General features: G+C 42.1%; 1 protein-coding gene across 5 annotated transcripts in view; it reads right to left on the bottom strand.

Moving 5' to 3' along the window:
- hivep3b (HIVEP zinc finger 3b) overlaps positions 1-20,592 on the bottom strand; it is a 50,886-nt gene that overhangs the window by 18,669 nt on the left and 11,625 nt on the right. The window contains exon 2 of one of the 5 annotated variants that reach the window (XM_019886211.1): positions 3,184-3,229. The exons of the other annotated variants lie outside the window; for them this stretch is intronic. The gene's annotated coding sequence lies outside the window, so the exon portion shown is untranslated. The remainder of the gene's footprint in view (positions 1-3,183; positions 3,230-20,592) is intronic. 5 annotated transcript variants of the gene reach the window in all.

Raw genomic sequence — 20,592 nt, 5'->3', positions numbered from 1 at the left:
TGTGAATTAAAAAATTCCCCCCCCCCCCCCCCCGTAGCAATTCAGTCTACGGAGCGATTGTTGCCTTCCGCCCTCAACCATTTGCCGAGGAAAAATGTTTAAGCCGTCATTTTCTATTTAAGCTCTGTTTAAAATAATGGTTTAAAATTCACAGAGTAGGTTTCGATTTCTGCAGGAGTTTGTCAATCAACTCATTGATTGTTGATGAATCACGCCTTGAAGCAAGGTGGACTACTTGGCTGCAACCAGAAGAGGCGATATGGATCGGTTCGTCATTTCACATTCGCGATCTCAAGAACAATGGAAGCAATGGAAGTTGGGCCCCAGCGATGTGAAGTCACTGCTACGGTAAAAACTCTTTTGGAAAGTTTATTCTTTCTCAAGACAACTGTGGCATCCAAACAAGAATTCATGAAACCCAGTGTTTCTCTCTCATCATAGTCAAATGCTTGCCTCTTATGATTGACAGTTGGTCCCTCTGAGGGAAGGAGAGTGAATAAGTGAGCAATTTACAGTCTGTAAGATTCCCGTATTCAGGGGAGCCCTGGCACGCTGAAGTGCTCGTTTGTGATGTATGCACTCGCAAGACACGCATGTACACACACATGAACACACTTCCACGTGCCTACATCTAGTCCCGCTAATCTACTTCCAGAGCTGCGTATTCAATAAAAGAAAACACTTAGCTCAGTACATGTTCATTTCCTCATCAATACCCACATGTATTCACACAGCTGGTAATGATGGATACCAATATGGGCTAAACAATAAATTGCGTTGCACCCTGAGGACAGATAAACTCTCTTAAGTGCTTTTTAAAAAGCTGTTGTTACCCCTCTTCACCTCTCGAAATGCACACGCATATTCTCTCTCTCACACACACACACACACACACACACACACACACACACACACACACACACACACACACACACACACACACACACCTCTTTCTCCTTGTTCTCTCTTACTGGTGGTAGTCTGGTGCTGGTTCCCATGGAAACAAACCTACTCTGAGCAATGGCAGATGGAGAGGGAGCTGGAGGTCTAAATTTATCTCCCAGCATCCTCTCCGACTACAAACACACAGTGGCAGCAGGAAGTGAGAGATGCTTGCCCTCGGCATGGACTGACAAGCTGGCATGACCTTTGACATCCACCACTTCTTGGGAAGTGGAGAGCTGGTTAATTTCAATGATGAAGAGGACGTATTCACGTAGTACTCTTCGGACAAATGCAAAATGGGATGCGAGAATGCCATCCCATGAAGCTTTCAATCAAAGTCCCACATGCTTCTCAGTAACTCACGAAAAGCACGGTCGGGTTGAAGAGAACATCGAAAAGACTAAAGCAAATGTCAGACGTAAGCAGAGAAACTTTTACTCGCTGGGGGATGCCACTTAAGTCAGCGGGTCTCGGCGGACACCAGCTGAGGAAACAAAACATACCGGAGCCCTCAGTCACTCTCTACCCACTCGGCGCAAGAAGGTTTGGGATCACAGAACCTTGCTAGGAGGATTTCCCAAGGCTTTGACAATACGAGCGTAAGTTCACATTGATGTTCACATTTTGTTCACAATGTTCAAAATGTTCACATTTTTGTAATGTTCCTAAAAACAGACAAAATGCTACTTTGGTGAAGTTATGAAATGACAACATCTTAAATATTATGAGCAAATGATCAATATATGTATCAATTCGATTTTTTAAAAAGTTTTCTTCATTTTAGGAATAGATTTTCTTTTCACAATTTGAACATAAGAACAGTAATGCCCGTCAATGCTAGATAATCAGCGAAGACGAGAGACAGAGGGACACAAAAGAGGCGCTCACCAAGAATTTTTGTATTTTGAGTGAAAATGACTCAATGTTTACCTGCAGCCAACATAATATTAACCTCAACCTACACAATGAATCTGACTCATTCATCTGTGCATCATAGAAATTTCATAACAAGAAGACGAAAAAAGTAAAACACGCTTTCACCCAGGCCAATAATACCACATTGCGGTAGTTCTTTTCAATTGCTTAGCGCAGTGTTCCCCAACCTTTATAGGCCAAGTCACCTAGTTGCAAATCAAGGTACATTCGCAAAACAAAGAAAACAAAAGTTGCTCCTTAAAATGACATTCAAACACATTTGCAGCCAAGAGATAATTAAAAGCAAAGGAAAGAAATAAAAAGTAGCTTTCTGAAATTACTTAAGGACCGGAGAGTGAAGTTGATTTTAAAAATGCCAAAAAGACCTGAATCAAAGGAATGGTGGTGGGGGGGGGATTGGATACACAGCTCAATTATTTACGCTTATCTAATGGAAGAGCAATTAATTGTTCTGCCCGTCAATTTATATCACTGGCATCGATAGATGAACAGAGATACATTATCTGGAAATATATAACAGTCAGGCCAATTAAGTAATATTTGATAATTTCCTGCCACACACCTGATGATCGATCACTAAGCTGCTGCAGGACACTGATTGTTTCCAAAGTTTGAGAAAGTGAGCAGGAGACTTTTCTGCAACTGGTCACAAAATAGCAATGTGTTCAATTTTGGTGGAGGTTGTTCCCCTTCGGTCCTGTCGGTGGAAGAAATGCACATTCCGTATGAGTTTGCTCACTGCCATATAAATAAAGGGGGATGGGGGGGGGGGAGGATGGGAACGACCGCTATGATAAATGAACAAAAATAAGGAAAAATTTAACACGCGTGTTAAAATTTTATGGGTTCTCCCTTGGTCAATGTCACACCCCTCTGCTAAATTTGATCAAATTTGGTTAAGTAGTTTTTGTGTAATCTAACACACACACACACACACACACACACACACACACACACACACACACACACACACACACACACACACACACACACGCACATGCACACACAAACATTGCCTTTAGGAGAGGTAAAAAAAAATTCCCAGTTGCAATGCACTTACGAAATTAGTCAACGAACTTATCTGACAGGTAGTGACGAAGCAAAAAAAAAAAATTAAACAAACAAAAAACAGTCAAGCGAGTCTCAGCATTCTGAGGTAGACAAAGATGGATTTAAATGAGACAGAGCAAAAAGGGAGGGTGTCTCTAAGACAGACAGAGAGAGAGAGAGAGAGAGAGAGAGAGAGAGAGAGAGAGAGAGAGAGAGAGAGAGAGAGAGAGAGAGAGACAGAGTTGAGATTACCTGACAGAGCAGTCTGGTCTTCCCCCTCAGAGACGCTTCACAGGCTCTGTGAGACAAGCATGGAGAGCCAGAAAGTGAGAGCGGATATGACTGCTTCAGTGGGTGTGTTGCCGAGAGAGGCAGAGAGGGTGGGGGTGAGGTAAAAACAGAGTGATGGAGGGGAGGGAGGGGGGGGGGGCACACACCAAATGAATGTTTCCACTGTACTGTATAAACGTTCGGAGAGGAGGTGGAAAGGCGTGGTAGGAAATCGAAAGCAATTGATATTCTTCCAGTCGAGTTCAGTCAACGAGTAAACCTGCTCTTAATCGTCACTATCGCTTCAAAACACATTTTTGGGGTGGCATACCGGAAGAGCGAAACAAAAAGCCACACGCCGCGACCTGATAAGATGAATGTCTGTTGTTCTTTCTTGAACTGGCACAAACATTCATTGGCCAAAGCAGAGATTTCAAAACGCGGTATTTCTACCAAGCAACGTGGTTCTGTTGACTTCCGTATGGGACGCATCTGTTAATATTTCCACTGTAAATGGTTCCGAAATATGCCACCTGATTTGTTGACGTGCAATCGGGTACGCAGGTGGACAATAGGGCTTGACTCAATCAGTACGTTTGAACGCACTTAAGAAAACCGAACTTCATTCCATTGAATCCAAGCTGATAAAAATGCAAGTGAACACCTTTATCGGCCATTGTTTGACTTCTTAAAAGATGGATTAACAAACTCTGACTACCTTTGGAAACAGAATTCCAATTCCATGGATACACCTCCAACGAATGAATAAAGGAGCTGACTGTCTCTATGGTTGAACAGAAGAGAAGCGGGAGATGAGTGCCCCGCAAAAAATTCTAACCAAGATAAAATATTTTAAGGCGTTTATGTAAGTTTGATAGTATCTGTGTGTTTTTGAGCGTTGCCTTTAAGAGGCGGGGCCTTGTGGTGTGGTATGTGACGTCGGTTGAATGGAGGTTGGCCAGATGTTTATATCTATGCAGAGTCTGCTTGTGGTTTTTACGTGTTTTACTGACTGTGATTGTGGTTCTCCATTTCCACATGCAGGGGCATTGCAGATTTTGGCGATAGGGCAGGAATTTCTGCGATAGTAGATACGTTCCACAAAAAATCCGCCATGTCGCTGTAATTGGATTCTAGTGGGAAAAGTTTTATTTAGTAACCGGCGAGTGAGACACAGTTGTGTACGTGCTGATGTCACACACCCGACATAGCAGACACAGCCATCATTGTTCCACCGACACAAAAGTCAGATCAGGGTTTCCTCTTCTGAGCTGTGTGTTGGAAACGTGGCAACATTGTGGGGCATCTCCTTGCTGTATGTCTTCTTATCGGAGAGGTCGGTGGGGAGAAAGTCTGCACGAGCGATAAACTTTGTGCCTACATGTGTAATTTACGGATATCTGCCAGTTCCTGCCGGAGCAGTGCATCTGTAAATGAATTCCAGAGTGTCATCCATTCAAGCGAGCCCCCGCATTACGCAGCAGCGAGGCTGGGCCTATCAACTGTGCAACAACACGAGAGAAAGCGAGAGGGAGAGACGCGGACAGAGAAGGCGAGAATTGAGAATGAACGAGGCTCCTGCTGTTCCAGAGCGTTGCCTCACTGGCAAAGTACAGGAAGTGTGACTCACAGGCTCTAAAATAAACACGCTCACAGAGCGACGAGCCGCAACATAGAACGGGGCTTATCAGAAAGGAGGCGGGAGGGAACACAGAGGCGCACTACACAGGCCAGCAACACATGGCCGCCTGGTGGGATGACGGGATGCGTCACAAGGAGGAGCTGCTTCATGACAGTTCTTTTGCCAGCTTACTTCATCAAAATATGTATCCCCACATGTAGGGCCGAGCAATTAATCAAATTCAAATTGACATGGTAATGTAGTGGAATGAAATTTTCAAATCGCAAAGGCTGCAGTTTGGGTGAAAAAAAGGCTTTATTTTAGACACTTTATATATTAGGGCTGCACGAAATGGGGAAAACATGGAATATGGTTCAATATTGCAATATCTATAGTAATGGCATGCCACCATGAAATGACGTTTTTCTATGTGAAACTTACTGCTCGTCTTTGGGGTACGCATTTTGCACGTGCCAATATGGTTGACAATATTTTTGCGATATATTGGGCAGTCCTCATATATATGTATGTTTTATTTTATTTTTAGTGTTTCAGTTTCTACATAAACTCAATGCTAAAGAAGTGCAGTCCATGTCCAATTTAAAGATCTTTTTTTTTTCATGAAAGATGAAAAGTTCAATAAATAAAACCACGGATTTGTTTGCATAGTTGTCATAATCTGATTTATGATTTACCGTATGTTTACGCCACACTCATTTGGTAGAATTTTGTGAAGTCGACCGAAGTGAATGCTTACTGAAAGTAAAAGTGTTTAGTCAGTTCACAACTTTAGTTGAAGTCCATCCATCCATCAATTTTCTAATCCGGTTATCCTCACAAGGATTGCGGGAGTGCTGGAGCCTATCCTAGCCTTCATTGGGCAGTCGGCAGGGGACACCCTGAACCGGTTGCCAGCCAATCGCAGGGCACACATAGACAAACAACCCTTCACGCTCACAATCTCACCTAAGGACAATTTAGAGTGTTCCATTAGCTTGCCATGCATGTTTTTGGAACGTGGGAGGAAACTGGAACACCCGGAGAAAAGCCACCAAGGCACGGGGAGAACATGCAAACTCCACACAGGAAGGCCGGAGCTGGAATCGAACACTGCATCTCTGCATTGTGAGGCCTTCGTGCTAACCAGTTGCCCATCGTGACGCCTTAATTAAAGTCTTTCATATGAATTCATGGTCCGCTTGCCTTTATTTCAGCATAAGCCTAACCTATAATAATGGTAAATGGTCTTTCACTTGAATAGCACTTTTCCACCTATTAAGGCACTCAAAGCACTTCACACTGACTCCCCCATTTAGCTACTAATGACCCAGCATCACGAGCAACTTGAGGTTCACTGCCTTGATCAAGGACACGTCAACAATGGCCGAGAATCGAACCCCCAACTTCTGAGTTGGGAGACTCTCTCTTTCCCACTGAGCCATGCCGCCCCAAAGCAATAATACCAAAACACTGATGTCTCATATATATATTGTAATAGAATTATATCCTGATACTACAGTATGCTTATCATGAAGTTACGATTCAGGCGATGCTATTTTCTGTTTTTGAGCGTCTCCCTTTTTGATTTGACCCTTTGGTTCCTCTCATTTGTTCCGAGTCGATTCAATAGGAGCGTTGTTTCGGCCCTCATGCCGCCCTGATGCGATACGTTGCTGAACGAGGCTTCGTATTGTATTGGAGTCAATGTGCTCATTGTCATCCTTTGCAGCACCGCACCTTCAATACAGTACCTCCCAGTGAGGGACCTTCACCCATCTGTCGTCACATTGCCCTTTTGTACTAGATCACGGGTATCAAACTTGTTTTCATTGCGGACCATATCAAAGTCATGATTACCTATACTAATAGGGGAGCTACATGAATCTATAATATGTGTAGGTGTAGTGGTACATTAAAAATAAATAAACTTTAAAATCCCGGTATGGAACGTACCTTGGTGTTAAGGTTTTGGATTCGGTTCACATTCAGTAGATCAAAGGAACAAAATGCAAAATGCAGTAGTACACTGAAATTCTTTTGATCGGTTCCAGACCAGCGCGAAAAAAAAAAGTTTTGAGCTAATAAAGAAAAACAGCAGTGTATTGTTGAAAAGCATAATAAAACAAAAGAGAATGTAAATTAACTGGAGTTATTTAGGCCTAATTGCTGTGGCTACTGTCGTATTTGTGTGGTGGATGTGTGCCCTTAAATGATGATAAAAAGGAAATGTCAACAATTTTCTTTTTAGGTAAGTACAACTTGAAAGATTTGTCCCCTTTTTAGGAAATAAAGGACGAGGACAGGTGCAATCACCCAATAGTATTACATCATTTCCCCTCTGTTTGATTATTATTTTTTTAATGACTAACTCGAAAAAAAAATTAAAAAAAAAACATTTAACAACTTCTCCTGGCCACATACGGAGAATGAAATGACGTGGAGGGCCAGATCTGAGTTTGACATTGCAAAGTTTCTCAGCATGCAACATTCTGCAAGGCGAAAGAGTGCGATAAAAGAACAAACGTAACAAATTCACGATTCTTACACTAAGCAACTAGGACAACATCGCGCCTACGAGGAATCATTTAATGCTGCTTGGTGCAATCGCATGGTGCCGTTTCACGCATTTGTAGGCAGTCACACAGAACGGCATATTTTGAGACGTTTGTGCCATAAATTGCAGACACTGACAACAAAATGTGCAAATATGGGAGGACTCAAAGAGGGGTGCCTCTGTTCGGTTCTGAGGTCAGATTATTTCAGATGTGCGGTATTCCAGTAAATTGATGTCCTGTGTCCATATGCATGTGGTGTTGTGACAAAAACACGATCTATTTCAAGAGGGAGCCCACCGTGTGTACAAAAGCCACCGTGGCCAGCTTTTACTCAAACTCCATGAATTTAGAAAAAAACAGGAAGAAGAAGCCATTTCTATCTCACGCATCCTGAGTGGGCTTCTGACGTCAACTTTCTTCTTTCAATACATTGACTTCTTTCTTGCATGCACCATTGCGACTTCATTCAAGCACTTAATTATTTTTCATTTTGGTTTTACTGCAACTGTAAGGAACTATAAAATAATAACATTAAGAAGATGCAAAGTGGGCGGCACGGTGGTCTACTGGTCAGCACGTCGGGTTCAATTCCGGCACTGGCCTTCCTGTGTGGAATTTGCATGTTCTCCCTGTGCCTGCGTGGATTTTCTTCGGGTACTCTGGTTTCCTCCCACATTTCAAAAACATGCATGGGCACTCCCTAGGTATGAGTGTGAGCGCGGATGGTTGTTTGTCTATGTGCCCTGCGATTGGCTAGCAACCAGTTGAGGGTGTACCCCGCCAACGGCCCAAAGACAGCTAGGATAGGCTCCACCACACCGTGACCCTTGTGAGGAGAAGCCGATTAGAAAATGGATGGATGGATGAAAGATGCAAAGTTAAATGCAATTTATCGAGCATCCGTCACGTAATAGAGCTTTTCCTTTTTGAAGTGTGCTTCGTTCTCTCAGCAGTTAATTCATATTTGGTTCCTTGCTTTCTTTCATCCAAATCCGAAAAAAAACAAGTCCACAGGCATCCCAAAACAATTTGTGTTCCGAGAATGGCATCCCTAAAAACGACATACCGCACCAGAATGAAGTGAGCTGTAATGCTCGGTGGGGTTGAGAGAAGAGGCCTTACACATGCAACCAAGCTGCCAGCTAATGGAGCGGAGCCGGGTCCTCTTTTGTTAATGCAGATCAATTTGAGTCCTCAGCAGCTGTGAAATCTGATGTAGCAAAACACAGAGAGTAAACCACCCTCTGGTTCACTTGACATCTTTGCGATGAAAAAAAAAACGCAGCATTTCTGAACTTGCAAACCTAATACAAGGAAACCACGTGGTCCTTTCTGACAGTCCTTAGTTGGTCTATCAAGACAATTCATGCAACGGGCATCTTGCAAATGAAGATGAAAGCCGAAATTTGACCGTTTGAATTGAGAGATTGCCAAAAGCTGTCCTGCCTGCGCCCACAAGTCTCATAAATGGATCTCAATGTCAAGCTTTAAAGAGCAACGTCACCCACATGGTTCGCTGTGGCCGACGGTGGGCTGTTTTCAATTCATTCGCTGGGTCATGGTGGGCCTCGATGGTGGTGATGGTCTGCCTTTACACAACATCGGAAAGGAAATAAAATCAACTCCCCTGACACCTATTAGTTCAAACTAGATACCGTCTCAGACGCCACACCACAACGTTTGGGGTCATGCAGATTACCTGTGATGGGAGTTGTTGATTGGTTCGTTTATGTTTCGGTGTTTATGCGTGCGTGAAAACAATCAATTAAATTTGGCTTACGGGAACTGTTTCATTGTTTCTCTTTTTACCGTGGAAAATGCATTTCCACAGAAGACACTCAAGAACTTTTCTACTCTTGTTTGTCCGTCAACTGGCAAACAGTTTGTAATGTGCATTCCTGCCACCATTTTCCATGCTTCTATATTTTACGAACTGCAGAGTAGTTTTACTTAAGACTTGGCCATCATCAATTGGTGATGTCTCCTGCACTATTTCACTTGGATACAATGTTAGTAGACATGGACATTAGGACATTGTTAATCTTATGGTCGATTCTGAGCAAAATGTAGGCAAAATGGAGAGTGTTATTTTTCTGCTAGCTGTGCTGATTCAGTCGCAACTACTTTGTTGTCCAGTAGAAAGGACGACAATGACTCAGCTATTCAAGGCTGAGTTACAGCAATGCAGGCTTACCCAATGGCAACTCCTGTGGGCACGATTGTTTTGCTCAAAGATCGCTGCAATTAAAGGAAGCGTTCACACCATTCACCAAGAGATTCTTCCATCCCATGAAGTAGAATATCCTAAATAAATCAACGTTTTGGAGCTTTTAGCCATGTTAAAATGTGAATTCTTCACCAAGAACACCACCAAAGTGATGTTTTAATCCATTCCACCACGTCGGAGCATTCTTGCTAATTCCACCACTCCAGCCCCTCCCAATCCAAGAAAACGGAATGGGTCCTCAAATTTCGACATCACAAAGTGAGGAGCCAGCCCCGACAACCGCCCTTGCAACTTTTTAACAAACAAAATCTAAACAGTTTTCAGCGCAAAGGGAGACTTTAGTAAATGGGCATTTTGGAATAAACAATAAATAAATAAAAAAAAAAAACAACAACAAATTTTAAATTTATGAAGGGCTAGCTAACTAAATAAATATATTATTTTGTTTAACGTCACTTGCCCTGAAGTCATAACAATGCTCCGAATCAATCGGATTTTTGCTGTACTTTCTTCTCCCAACATGACTCGGTGTCATCAGTCCACTGAAAGATTTTAAGCTGCGATTGCCTGTTATTTAGGCACCTTAATGAAGCTGCGGTGATCTGGCAGTCAAGTCTGAATTGATAGCTCCCTCCCTACTGCAGGTGGGAGCCAATCAGGCTGATCAGCTGCACCTGTGCAAACCTTGACTGCAAATGCCTGAGCCGCTCACCGCAGTTTGCCAGTCCGTCATCGATGAAGGGTCACAGAAACCCCTTCAGGCTCAAACTGTGAAATTCACTCAAGTCTGCTGTGTTTCTTCCAGACCTGGAAACCCAGACAGGTGGAGATCACTACCTCACCTGCCGCACACCAAAGACTTTCCTGCTCATCTGTAGCTTCCCTCTGCCAGCCTGCCTGATCTGCTGGTGCTACTTCACCTTGCCGATTGCATCAATAAAAGAAGCTTCCTGCCATTTGGGTCCAAAAACTGTGTCTGAGCTCAACAGAAGCCTTAACCATGCGTTTGCCCCGCCCACATTTTAAATGTAAATATCGCAGACGGTCAGGTTCATTTAAGCCAGAAACATTAATCACATCAGAATCATGAATTTACCATCCATCCATGTATTTTCAACGCAAATATATACCAGCTAAGTTTGGGCCGAAGACTAAGCCAGGGAAAGTTCCAAGAGAGAGAATCATTCACAACAACACGAAGTGGGGGCTGGACCCACGCCGCCTGGATGACAGTCAATCAAATGAACTATTACCCCAATCCGTCACCTTAAAAGAATCACATTTTGTTAGATGCTAATCCCTAAACATTACACTAGCTGCTAGGAGGAATGTATCACCATCAGGCATTGTCGTTTGGTCTTGGCAGAGGTATGCGTTCAACTACGTACCACTCTAGTTCAACAACAAAAACAACCGATTTGAAATAAATGACTTTTTCCTTTGTGCTACTTCCTCTTTTGCACAGCTGTGCCAGGGTACAGGAGGAAACACATGCACTGCCATGGCACTTTGCTTGACCCGCCACCTTGCCTTATCTAGACATCTTAGGAAGGCGCAACCATGTTAACTGGACCTGTCAAGTCAGGGTTGCTGGTGCTTTTAGCTTCGCCCACACAAACACAGACGCAGGAAAGCATCCACAGGTGGAAGCTTGACCGAGCTAGGTTCAAACAGTGGACCAGGCCACAGAATGTATCAACATTACCCACTCTACACCTCCCTCACCCTGGCCGGACAAGGAGGGGCTCCCTTCTGATTTCCTCAAGGCCAAGCTTGCCCGAGTAATGACTTACCCTCTGTGACAAACCACTCCATTCAGCCGACATGTCAGTTTACAGTTTACTCTCACGTCGCCTACGTGTGCCCCCGCTGGCCTTTCTGCTCAATGCCACGCTGCACCAGACACTCACAGGACAGTGCACGGTCAACACCTCTTCAACTTCCATACAGCACATATACCGACACCGTGGGCAAATCTCCTCGGAGCGTGCGTGCTCATAAAATGCGGAGGTGGGTGTGAATATTTGAGAGTTGGAAAGCATTCTTGAAAATAACAGGATGGGTGAAAATACTGCATGGGATGAGCAAAACTGGGAAAGATGCATTAGGGAGTACTGAAGATGGCCTACCAGTTATTAGAGTTCAGAAATGTAGTAAACACATCAGAATGAGGTGCGTCTCAAACCAGCTCTTGGTAAACACGCGTTTGTGTTCGTGTTGCTAAATGTTCATTCAAGAGAAACCAACATTAGAATACAAGTTCTTTACTGTATAAAAAGATCTTACATGCCAACTGAGTCAGCGTTTACGACAAACGATGACTCAAAATGACTATATTGTAACTTCTCATGCACACGATTGAGCAAAAAAATATATTGTGTCTATTCAATGGGCAAGAGTATCTGTTTTTCTTGACTATAAAATGATCTTCCAGCTTTCCCATTGCATGTCATTGCAAGGCTGCTAAAACAGTTGAAATTCTAAAGTCAAACATAATGCGTTCCTTGTTGCAGTTCTATCTTAGATTTGTTTGGAAAAATATTTCTTTTGAGAAATTGAAAGAATCGGTTCCATGGTCAAACTGACGGCGTCAAAAAAGCTTTTTTTTTTTAATCTGTGTTATAATATTTCAATGTTCAATAAAATAGAATAACTATTTTTAAAAGCGTAATGTAAAGGTGATTTGCATTAGCGATGGCATTACAGATGGGCCACACAGTTCTCATTGTCAAAAATCGTTTTACAGGAAAGGGAAGCACAAGCTAACCACTGTGTTGTGTAAAAGTAAACAACAGTCAAAGTTTTTATGTACAATAGGTGGGTGAAATGTGAGCATTATTTAATAAATGTTTCACTAATTAATGACCTGTTGGTTAATCATTCAAACTTTGACCAACAAAATTAATGGAAACTAATTCAAATCCAAACTATTTTTCTTGACTTCTGATTTCAAAATAGTTATTTGTCAATTTATTGTGTACTCATAATAGTATGAGACGACTGTGTCACAACAGCCCTCTGAGGGAAACCAAAACTACAACATGGCCAGTGACAAAAAAAAAAAATTGACTCCTAAAACTGCATTCCTCAATACCTCACCCACTCAGATTCACGATAAATCCACTGACGGCTGGATGAGAACCAACATGCAAAAGCATCCTGACATTAACAACAGAATACCAAACAAATTACACTGTCAAAACAAGGTGGAGCTGGATTGAGATCATGATTGCTATCTGCTGCTTGGTAACAAGGGTAAACAAAACAAACAAGTTCCATCGTCGGGACAATGATTTTTTTTATTTTTATTTTTTATAATTAACATTGTAAAATAGTCACATATATATTTAATTTCAAACTTGACCAACTCTACTACAAATCAACTGGCCCCTTTTGGGTTACTGGACATATAGATGGAAAAACGTCACGGGCTCTGCCCATTGGTGTGCGCTGAAGATGATTCGCCGCTTAATGAAGACGGACGGCACCGTCTTGGAAACACTTATTGCCACAATTCTATTGTGCATAAACACAAATGACACAATCATCTGAAATTTTTGGAACCTCCCGGGGCGGTTATCAAGCCATAAGGCCCCAAGGGCCACATGACCCCAGTTAGGGAAATTAGCTGCATTTCTGCAGCTGTCATTAAAACATAAAACCACAGAGAGGAGAAATCCGAATCTTCTCCTGACCGGCTACCGCTCCACTCTGCGGGCACACTTTCTCTGAACAGCAGCATCATCATCCCAGTGTCGTCTGATCATTTCTAAGCAAAGATCTCCTTAAAATAGGGATGGCCTTCCCAGTAGCAAAGTGCAGAAATGCAGCGAGAAGACAAGTGAGTGTGGGGACACTAGAGAATGTGAGAAAGTGCACTGATGTAGTGTAGGTGGCGAGGGCCATTGATTTCCTGTTACATCTTGCGTGACTATGTATGCCTTGTATCTGTGAAATGCTCCATCTCTAGTTTTACTGTTAAGGACAAACACACAAATGCGCACGCACACTTAGACACACAATCTTTGCATCTGAGCAATTGGTTATTTGATATTCCAGCAGTCGTATTGTTCACTCTAGAAAGCAATTTGCTTCCACACACATCCAAAGACGAGGTAAATTGACCTCCTTGCAGCAGAGAACCCAAATAATCAACAGCAGACAAAAGCAAGCCCTTATTTAACACTACCTGGTCATTTCCAATGACTTAATCTAACTACATGTCTGTCAGGTCAAGAGACAAATTGTCATTGAGGCCACTATAATCACTACACACGTTGCCGTTTCACCGTGCCCGCCTACCAAGATGTGCTACCCCCAATTTTAGGCATTAATCTTAAAAAAAATAAATAAATAAATAGTAACACTAATTCCAAACTTGCTTTATTATATCATAGTAGCTATTTTGTGTTCAGAAATGATCGTGTTGAGTTCTTTACGAGTTAGTAGGACATAAAAAACAGGAAAATACAACAGTGTGATTTTGTTTGATTGATGAGCACTCTAATCTACAAAAGCCTACTACAGCATTCCTGAAAATAATGTTCGGTGTGCAGGTAGTGGTTCAGTTTTAATCCCATGAGTTCTGGCTTGTCGTGTAAAACGCATCTCCAAGCGGCATGTGAACGATGCAACTTTCGAGAGAGATCGCTTCTCTTTGCCATAAAGTGTATGGCTGCGACATTGATCAACTGTACTTGTATGTTCGACTCAAGGTGGGATCCATTTCTATGTACTGTAAATGTTGTCTATAGTAATAATTACTAGCTGGTGTCGCACAGGGGATCACTCAAGACTATTGACTGGCAGCAGCAGCGCTGCGCGAATAGAGTGCAGTAGCTATCGGATCATCAAAAATATGGAGCAAAGTAAGTACTGTCTGTTGACCATTCACAACATTAATTTGGTTCCTACTAGCTTACACCAAGTCACAGAGCGCACTTAGATACAATAAAGTGGTGTCACTGGAAGTCAAGCTGTTTTTAATTCGCCCAATTTTTTTGACATTGACATTTTTTGATTGTCCAGGGCCACAAACAACAATAACGGCGGCAATTCTGTCTTGTATTGTTAGGGTGAAATTTAAGTATGTGGTTGTTCGTCTATGTGTGCACTGGGGTTAGCTGGCAACCAGTTCAGGGTGTACCCCGCCTGCTGGCCGAAGACAGCTGGGATAGGCCGCAGCACGCCCGCGAGCCTCGTGCGGATAAAGCGGATAAAACACACCTAGGGACAATTTAGAGTGTTCCATTAACCTGTCATGCATGTTTTGGGAATTTGGGAGGAAACCGGGGTATCCGGAGAAAACCCACGCAGCCATGGACAGAAACCGGGGTACCCGGAGAAAACCCACGCAGGCATGGACAGGACATGCAAACTCCACACAGGAAGGCTGCATCTCTGCACTGTGAGATGTGCTAACCAGTGGACTACCGCACCGCTCTCTCTCTCTCTACATACATACATACATACATACATACATATACACACACACACACACACACACACACACACACGTGGGAAATAACCCCCAAAAAGTGACCACGATACAGTTAAGCGCAGGCTTGCAAATACATACACATCAGAATCCTGCCAAGACTCACAAAGAACACTATCTGGATGTTACATTCACGTACTAAGAGTCTTACGCATATATTAATATGTGGGGTCTTGCACTGATACCCAGCTGAAAGACAAACAGTTCAATATACAATACAAGCAAATAAACCAAATTCTTCCTGCCAGCAGTTTTAACTTTGCTCATTGTGGTCTGGCAAATATCAGTGGTTTGCCATTAAAGCCTTTTGCTGTTTATGGAAAGAGATGTCCTCGTACGTGTCAATAAAGTGTAAATGTAAAACAAACAGTGCAAGCAAAAATATTTCCTGTAAGTCCATTACCTTAATGTAAATTGAAATGTGGCCACGCAAAATGGAGGAGCAGTGAGAGTATGTTTAATGTCCAACTAAAAACCAAAATAATTTCATGTACAGAGACAAAAAGATCCCCCTTCTTATGGACCTACAATATGGATGCCAGTCCAGTAGTTGGCTGCCACCGACCGCTTGTCCTGCTGGGATATTGAACACATTTCGTTGGTATGTCTTTCTCTCCAATTCCATATTTCGGTTTTTTTCCCCCCCAGAAACAATAAAAACGGTTATACAGCAAAATATTTCATAAAAATAAACTCGACAAAACCATAATTGCATGTTGTAAGGTTATGTTTTAATGTTTTCAAATGTTAAAGTAATCTTTTCTGGAATGTCTTTGTCCAAGCAAATGAACATAGAATGAGGTGTTTATGTTCGTCTCAGCTTGCAATGAAGTGCAGCAAGATCATGCAACGTGCTTCCGCAAAGCACATGATGGAATTAAACTTTTGCATTGCTATTTTGACAATGAATTTTTATAAATTAAAAAAAATCACAATTTAGATGCTCATTTTTAACCGACTTATTTCATCCTAGCTCAAGCAAAACATTTACTGTAAATCACGTGCTCAAAATATTAAGTTGGATATGAAGTTTTAACAGTACAACAAGAGAATCTATGAGCTTCAAAATGTGTCTATGCTATATACAGTATTGGTACCATAAACATATACTTTGCTGGAGTTTTTTTCGGGGTTTGTTTTGATTTGTTTTGTTTTTTTCAAACTCGAAAAGCCTTGTGGTCCACCATTGTTGTTTTGGGTTCCTCACTCATACGCGCCAACACAAAACACTTAGCAAACAGCACATGCATTTTCAGTACTTGCATGGAAATAACTGCCATTTTTAAAACATCCACTTTGACTTTTTCCAACCTCAGTCTCTTTTTCAGTGAAAAAAAAAATAAATTACATCAGTGGACATTTAAAAGTATAGTTGTTATGCGTGAAGACGAAAACGTTTTCGAAAAAGGAGAACCTTGGGCGTTATAAATCCGTATCTCTTCATCAAATATTTTTGATTTTATTTTGCTGTTCTATTTTTATTTTCACAAATCTTGGGATTTACTAGGCTAATCTGGGACTTGTGGAATTGTATATTGGTCTGACAATAAAATTCCCAGAATCCTAAAAAAAACAACTTTAAATATAACTTGAAAGAATAATCCGAAAACAAAGTAGTAACAAAGTAAAATGGGAATATACTAAAATGAAATCCATCTAAAAAATAATGAATAAAAAGCAATACTGGCTTTTCCTGCTTTGTGCACGTTGGCCTTGTAGGGGCAGTGAGGTGCCGTGAATGCATTGAGTAAACACGGTGAGATGAGAGGAATAGGAAGCGATTGACCCCTACTAATATACGTTTTACATATATTCGAAACAATATGTGCCTTAGAACATTGTTATGTTATGATGTGTGAATATGGATTATTTGAAGGAATATCGCTCATGGGGATTCAATACCAAATTTTTTGTTAGCATGTCAAGTGGGGTTTTACAGTGGCTTTCGCATTAGAAGTGGCGATGTTTTTCAAATGAATCATGTCTTGAACTTAAATATACAATGTGTGTGCGTACTTCTTTTTGTTGTTTTAATTTTTACCGTAAACTCCAACTGGGTTGTAATAAACTGAGGCATGCTCAGGGAGGGCGGAATCACATATGCGTCATACCCTTGCTGCCCAAATAACATTGTGCATTCAGGGTACTTTCACAACTCAGTCCATTTATAAGATATTCAAACTTCCTTGCTCCCAATTCACCAAGCAAAATTTTTGCTTCATGCACGCCACCCGTACACTTGATCGCCAGAAACGCTGCGCAAAGCATTTGGTCTGACTGTAGCATAAGAAAAACCTAATTGAATAATTGCTAAATATTTCCGACAGGACAGTACCGAAAACCTAACCAAACACACTGAAGTCATTTGTAGGCATGCGCAGCCAAAACTGACTGACAGTCAAAGTGGGAATACTTAAAAGATGACTCGTGTTGGATACATAAATAGCCACCCTCCTACATGAATTCCAGTGTTGCTTCTGAGGAGAGGCACATATGTGAATAGTCATAAAGGCATGTTTGACAGCACCATCTCGTCTGTGGAGATGACAGTGCAGAAAGCAATGCAACACGACGCACGCTGTGAAAAAAACCCCACACACACTCTGAGGATAATCTGATCACACTGCTGTTGCACAGGAAAGCAATAAAGTGTGGATTACAAAGGTTGGCGGGAGGGAACATTAGCACAAGATATTTTCAGCATAGAAAAATGCAGCTCCTATAAAAAAATGTGGCTGCACTTGTGAAACAAACAAAACAAAATGTTCAGGAAGAACCTGCCCTCTTGTCTCATAAATTCCCCACACAGAATGGCACCAACAGCTGTCATAATTCCGTTCTGTTTAGTCTCCACTAGGTGGCAGAGCTGATCCGGTCTTTCCTGCTGCGCACCTGTTACTCATTTGAACACGGACTATTTAAGGACATCCGGGTCGACAACTGGCTGTCGGATAATTCGCCTTGCTCATGCCGTTTGTTCAAGTGCAGTTTTCTAGATGCTCTCATATTGCTCTGTACTCTCGTTCTCCGTTCTCGATTCTCCGCTTTTCTGTAAGTAGTTTGCTTGTGTTAATTATTACTCACAGTTTTGGTATTTTCGCGATTGGGTCATCTTGTCCTTTGTTGACAAGCTATTTCATTTCTTCTGTAAGCACTTTTAATTTGTCTCGTTTTCTCGTGGTGTGCCTACCAGCGTCATTTTTGTCGAAACTTTAAATGTTGGCAGGTGGGTAGAAAAGGTGGTTGTTGTCCACCACATAATAGTGATTGATAACCCCATATCTGCTAGTAAGTTTGCCGAGGAGGAGCAGATAAAGGATGAAGGAGGTGGAGCCCAGCACCGAACCCTGAGGGACACCACAGATGACATGGTAGGTCTGTGATTTTGCTTTGGGCAACGTTTTCAGTTCTGACAGTCAGCAAGAGATCTAAACACTGGACCAACAGCTCTCCTTGAATTTCTCCTCACTCTGTACTGACTCCTCAAACCACTTTAGAATTTTAACGGCAAACGGGGCAACTTTCTCACATGCTTACAGAGAAGATTGATGTGGAAACCTATTAAACCCCCAACCCACCTCCTCCAACTCAGTAGCTTTTACTTGTAGGCCTGTTTCTCTTCATCTCCCTCTTCTGTGTAATTTAGGCACTCCTGCAGTAATGGACACTCAGTCAGTGACAGTCAGTGGAAAACCAGCTCTGCTGCTTCAGATGGTGAATTCTCAAAGAATGCCCATTAGCTACACAGATAGCACCTAGTTAGGAGACTGTAAGGCTGAGACAAAATCCAAGAGACACAAGGGAGCTGAACCCTCCAATGCCGGCCACACGCTAACAGTCAGGAAGATCCTAATTTCCCTGTGGATGCTTTTGTCCGAGTCAAATTCATCCAAAGATAAAACCAGGATGCCTTTATTTCTCATCTATGGCAAACGACCAGGGCAAATGTTTCCTCGGAGGACAACCATGGCACAAGCACAACTGATGAATATTCAAATTCTGCGGTGACCTAGCTGGGGTTGCTCCTTCTTGTTGCTGACAGTGCAAAACTCTGGGACTACCTGGGTGCAAACAACAGGACTGCTGACTGCTGGTTGTTGAGGACGGCAAGCTTATAGAAGTGAAAACACCTTAAATTGAAGCACATCTTCCTTTCCTTATTTGACTTCTTCCCGGAAATGTAAAAACCCACTTGCAAAATGTAGTTCAATGTTTTTACATGACATCCTATAGAAGTCAAAGGTCCATTATTTTACCTGGGCAGGCAGTGAATGAGTTTTTAATATAGTAATCTTTGTTACACAAGAATCCTGCTTATGTGCCTATGAAAGGACATTCCAACATAGAACATACATCCATCAATTTTCAAATGCTTCTCTAGTCCAGAATCAAAGCTGAGCTGGATCCGATACCATCTGACTTTGGGCGAAAAGCAGGGTGCATACTGGACTGGGCGCAAGCCATTCATAGGGCATATGTTGACAAACAACCATTTCATACATTCAGAAATAAGGGCAATTTGAAGTCTCTTCTGCCTTTGAAGGCAGACGTGGTAGCCACGTGCTTACCACGCTTGAATACAGATTTTAAAGTTAAAATTGCTTAAGCGTCAGTGACTACAAGTTCTGTCTTGATAAATGAACAAATTGAATCAAACAAAGACAACAATTAATACTACCAAAGCCCAGTAATCAGTGTTAGTCCAGACGCAGTGATGTTTCTTAAATTCTAAGAACAGACTGTTTAGCAAACAAGAATAATTTGCACTCTTCCCTTGGATGCCTCCAAACAGTAAAATCCATGACAACCCCATTGCTTCAAGACAAAGCAATTAAACAACATAACTTCACCGATACAAATATTTGATCGATAAAGCTCCAGGTTAAAAAAAAAAAAAAAAATCATAACCAAAGATAATTTAAAACATATCACCCATGTTTAAAGAGAGTTAGTGTAGAAAATATACACAGACAGAAAGATATGTTGGAGTCAGCCTCAAATATTTGCCCACTCTCTCCAGCCACCCACTCACCTACAATCTCTCCCACCTCATCCATCCTCGCTCTCCTAATGGTGATGAAAACTGACTTGGATGTCCCACAGCCAAGGATAAACACATAGTCCTATGACGGGCACCACATGCTTTTTTTGCCCCCCCCCCATCATCTGTTTATTTTCTCAATTACACAATGGGCGAGTCTGTGTCAGCAACTCTGGGGTTTCGCTCCGGCAAGAGAGAGGAGGAGGAGGAGGAGGATTGCTGAGGGAGGGAATGGGGGCAATATTGTGTCTTCACGCCACTGATAAACGCTTCTGTAATCAACGTGGTAGATGGGACAACGGATGGCCAACTTGCTGACTACTCATAAAGAAACTCATGCTCAGGACCTGCACCTGATTCATCTTCAGAGGTTATTCCGTCAGAAGAATGTGACCAATGTGACAGAGGATTACTCACTGATGTTACAATGATTCACTGCTGCGTGCTGTT

Source organism: Hippocampus comes, unplaced genomic scaffold (assembly GCF_001891065.2).
Source record: "Hippocampus comes isolate QL1 unplaced genomic scaffold, H_comes_QL1_v1.1 scaffold335, whole genome shotgun sequence".
Classification (NCBI taxonomy): Eukaryota; Metazoa; Chordata; class Actinopteri; order Syngnathiformes; family Syngnathidae; genus Hippocampus; species Hippocampus comes.
The sequence above is the reverse complement of the archived record's forward strand: the minus strand, read 5'-3'. Positions and strand labels throughout refer to the sequence as shown.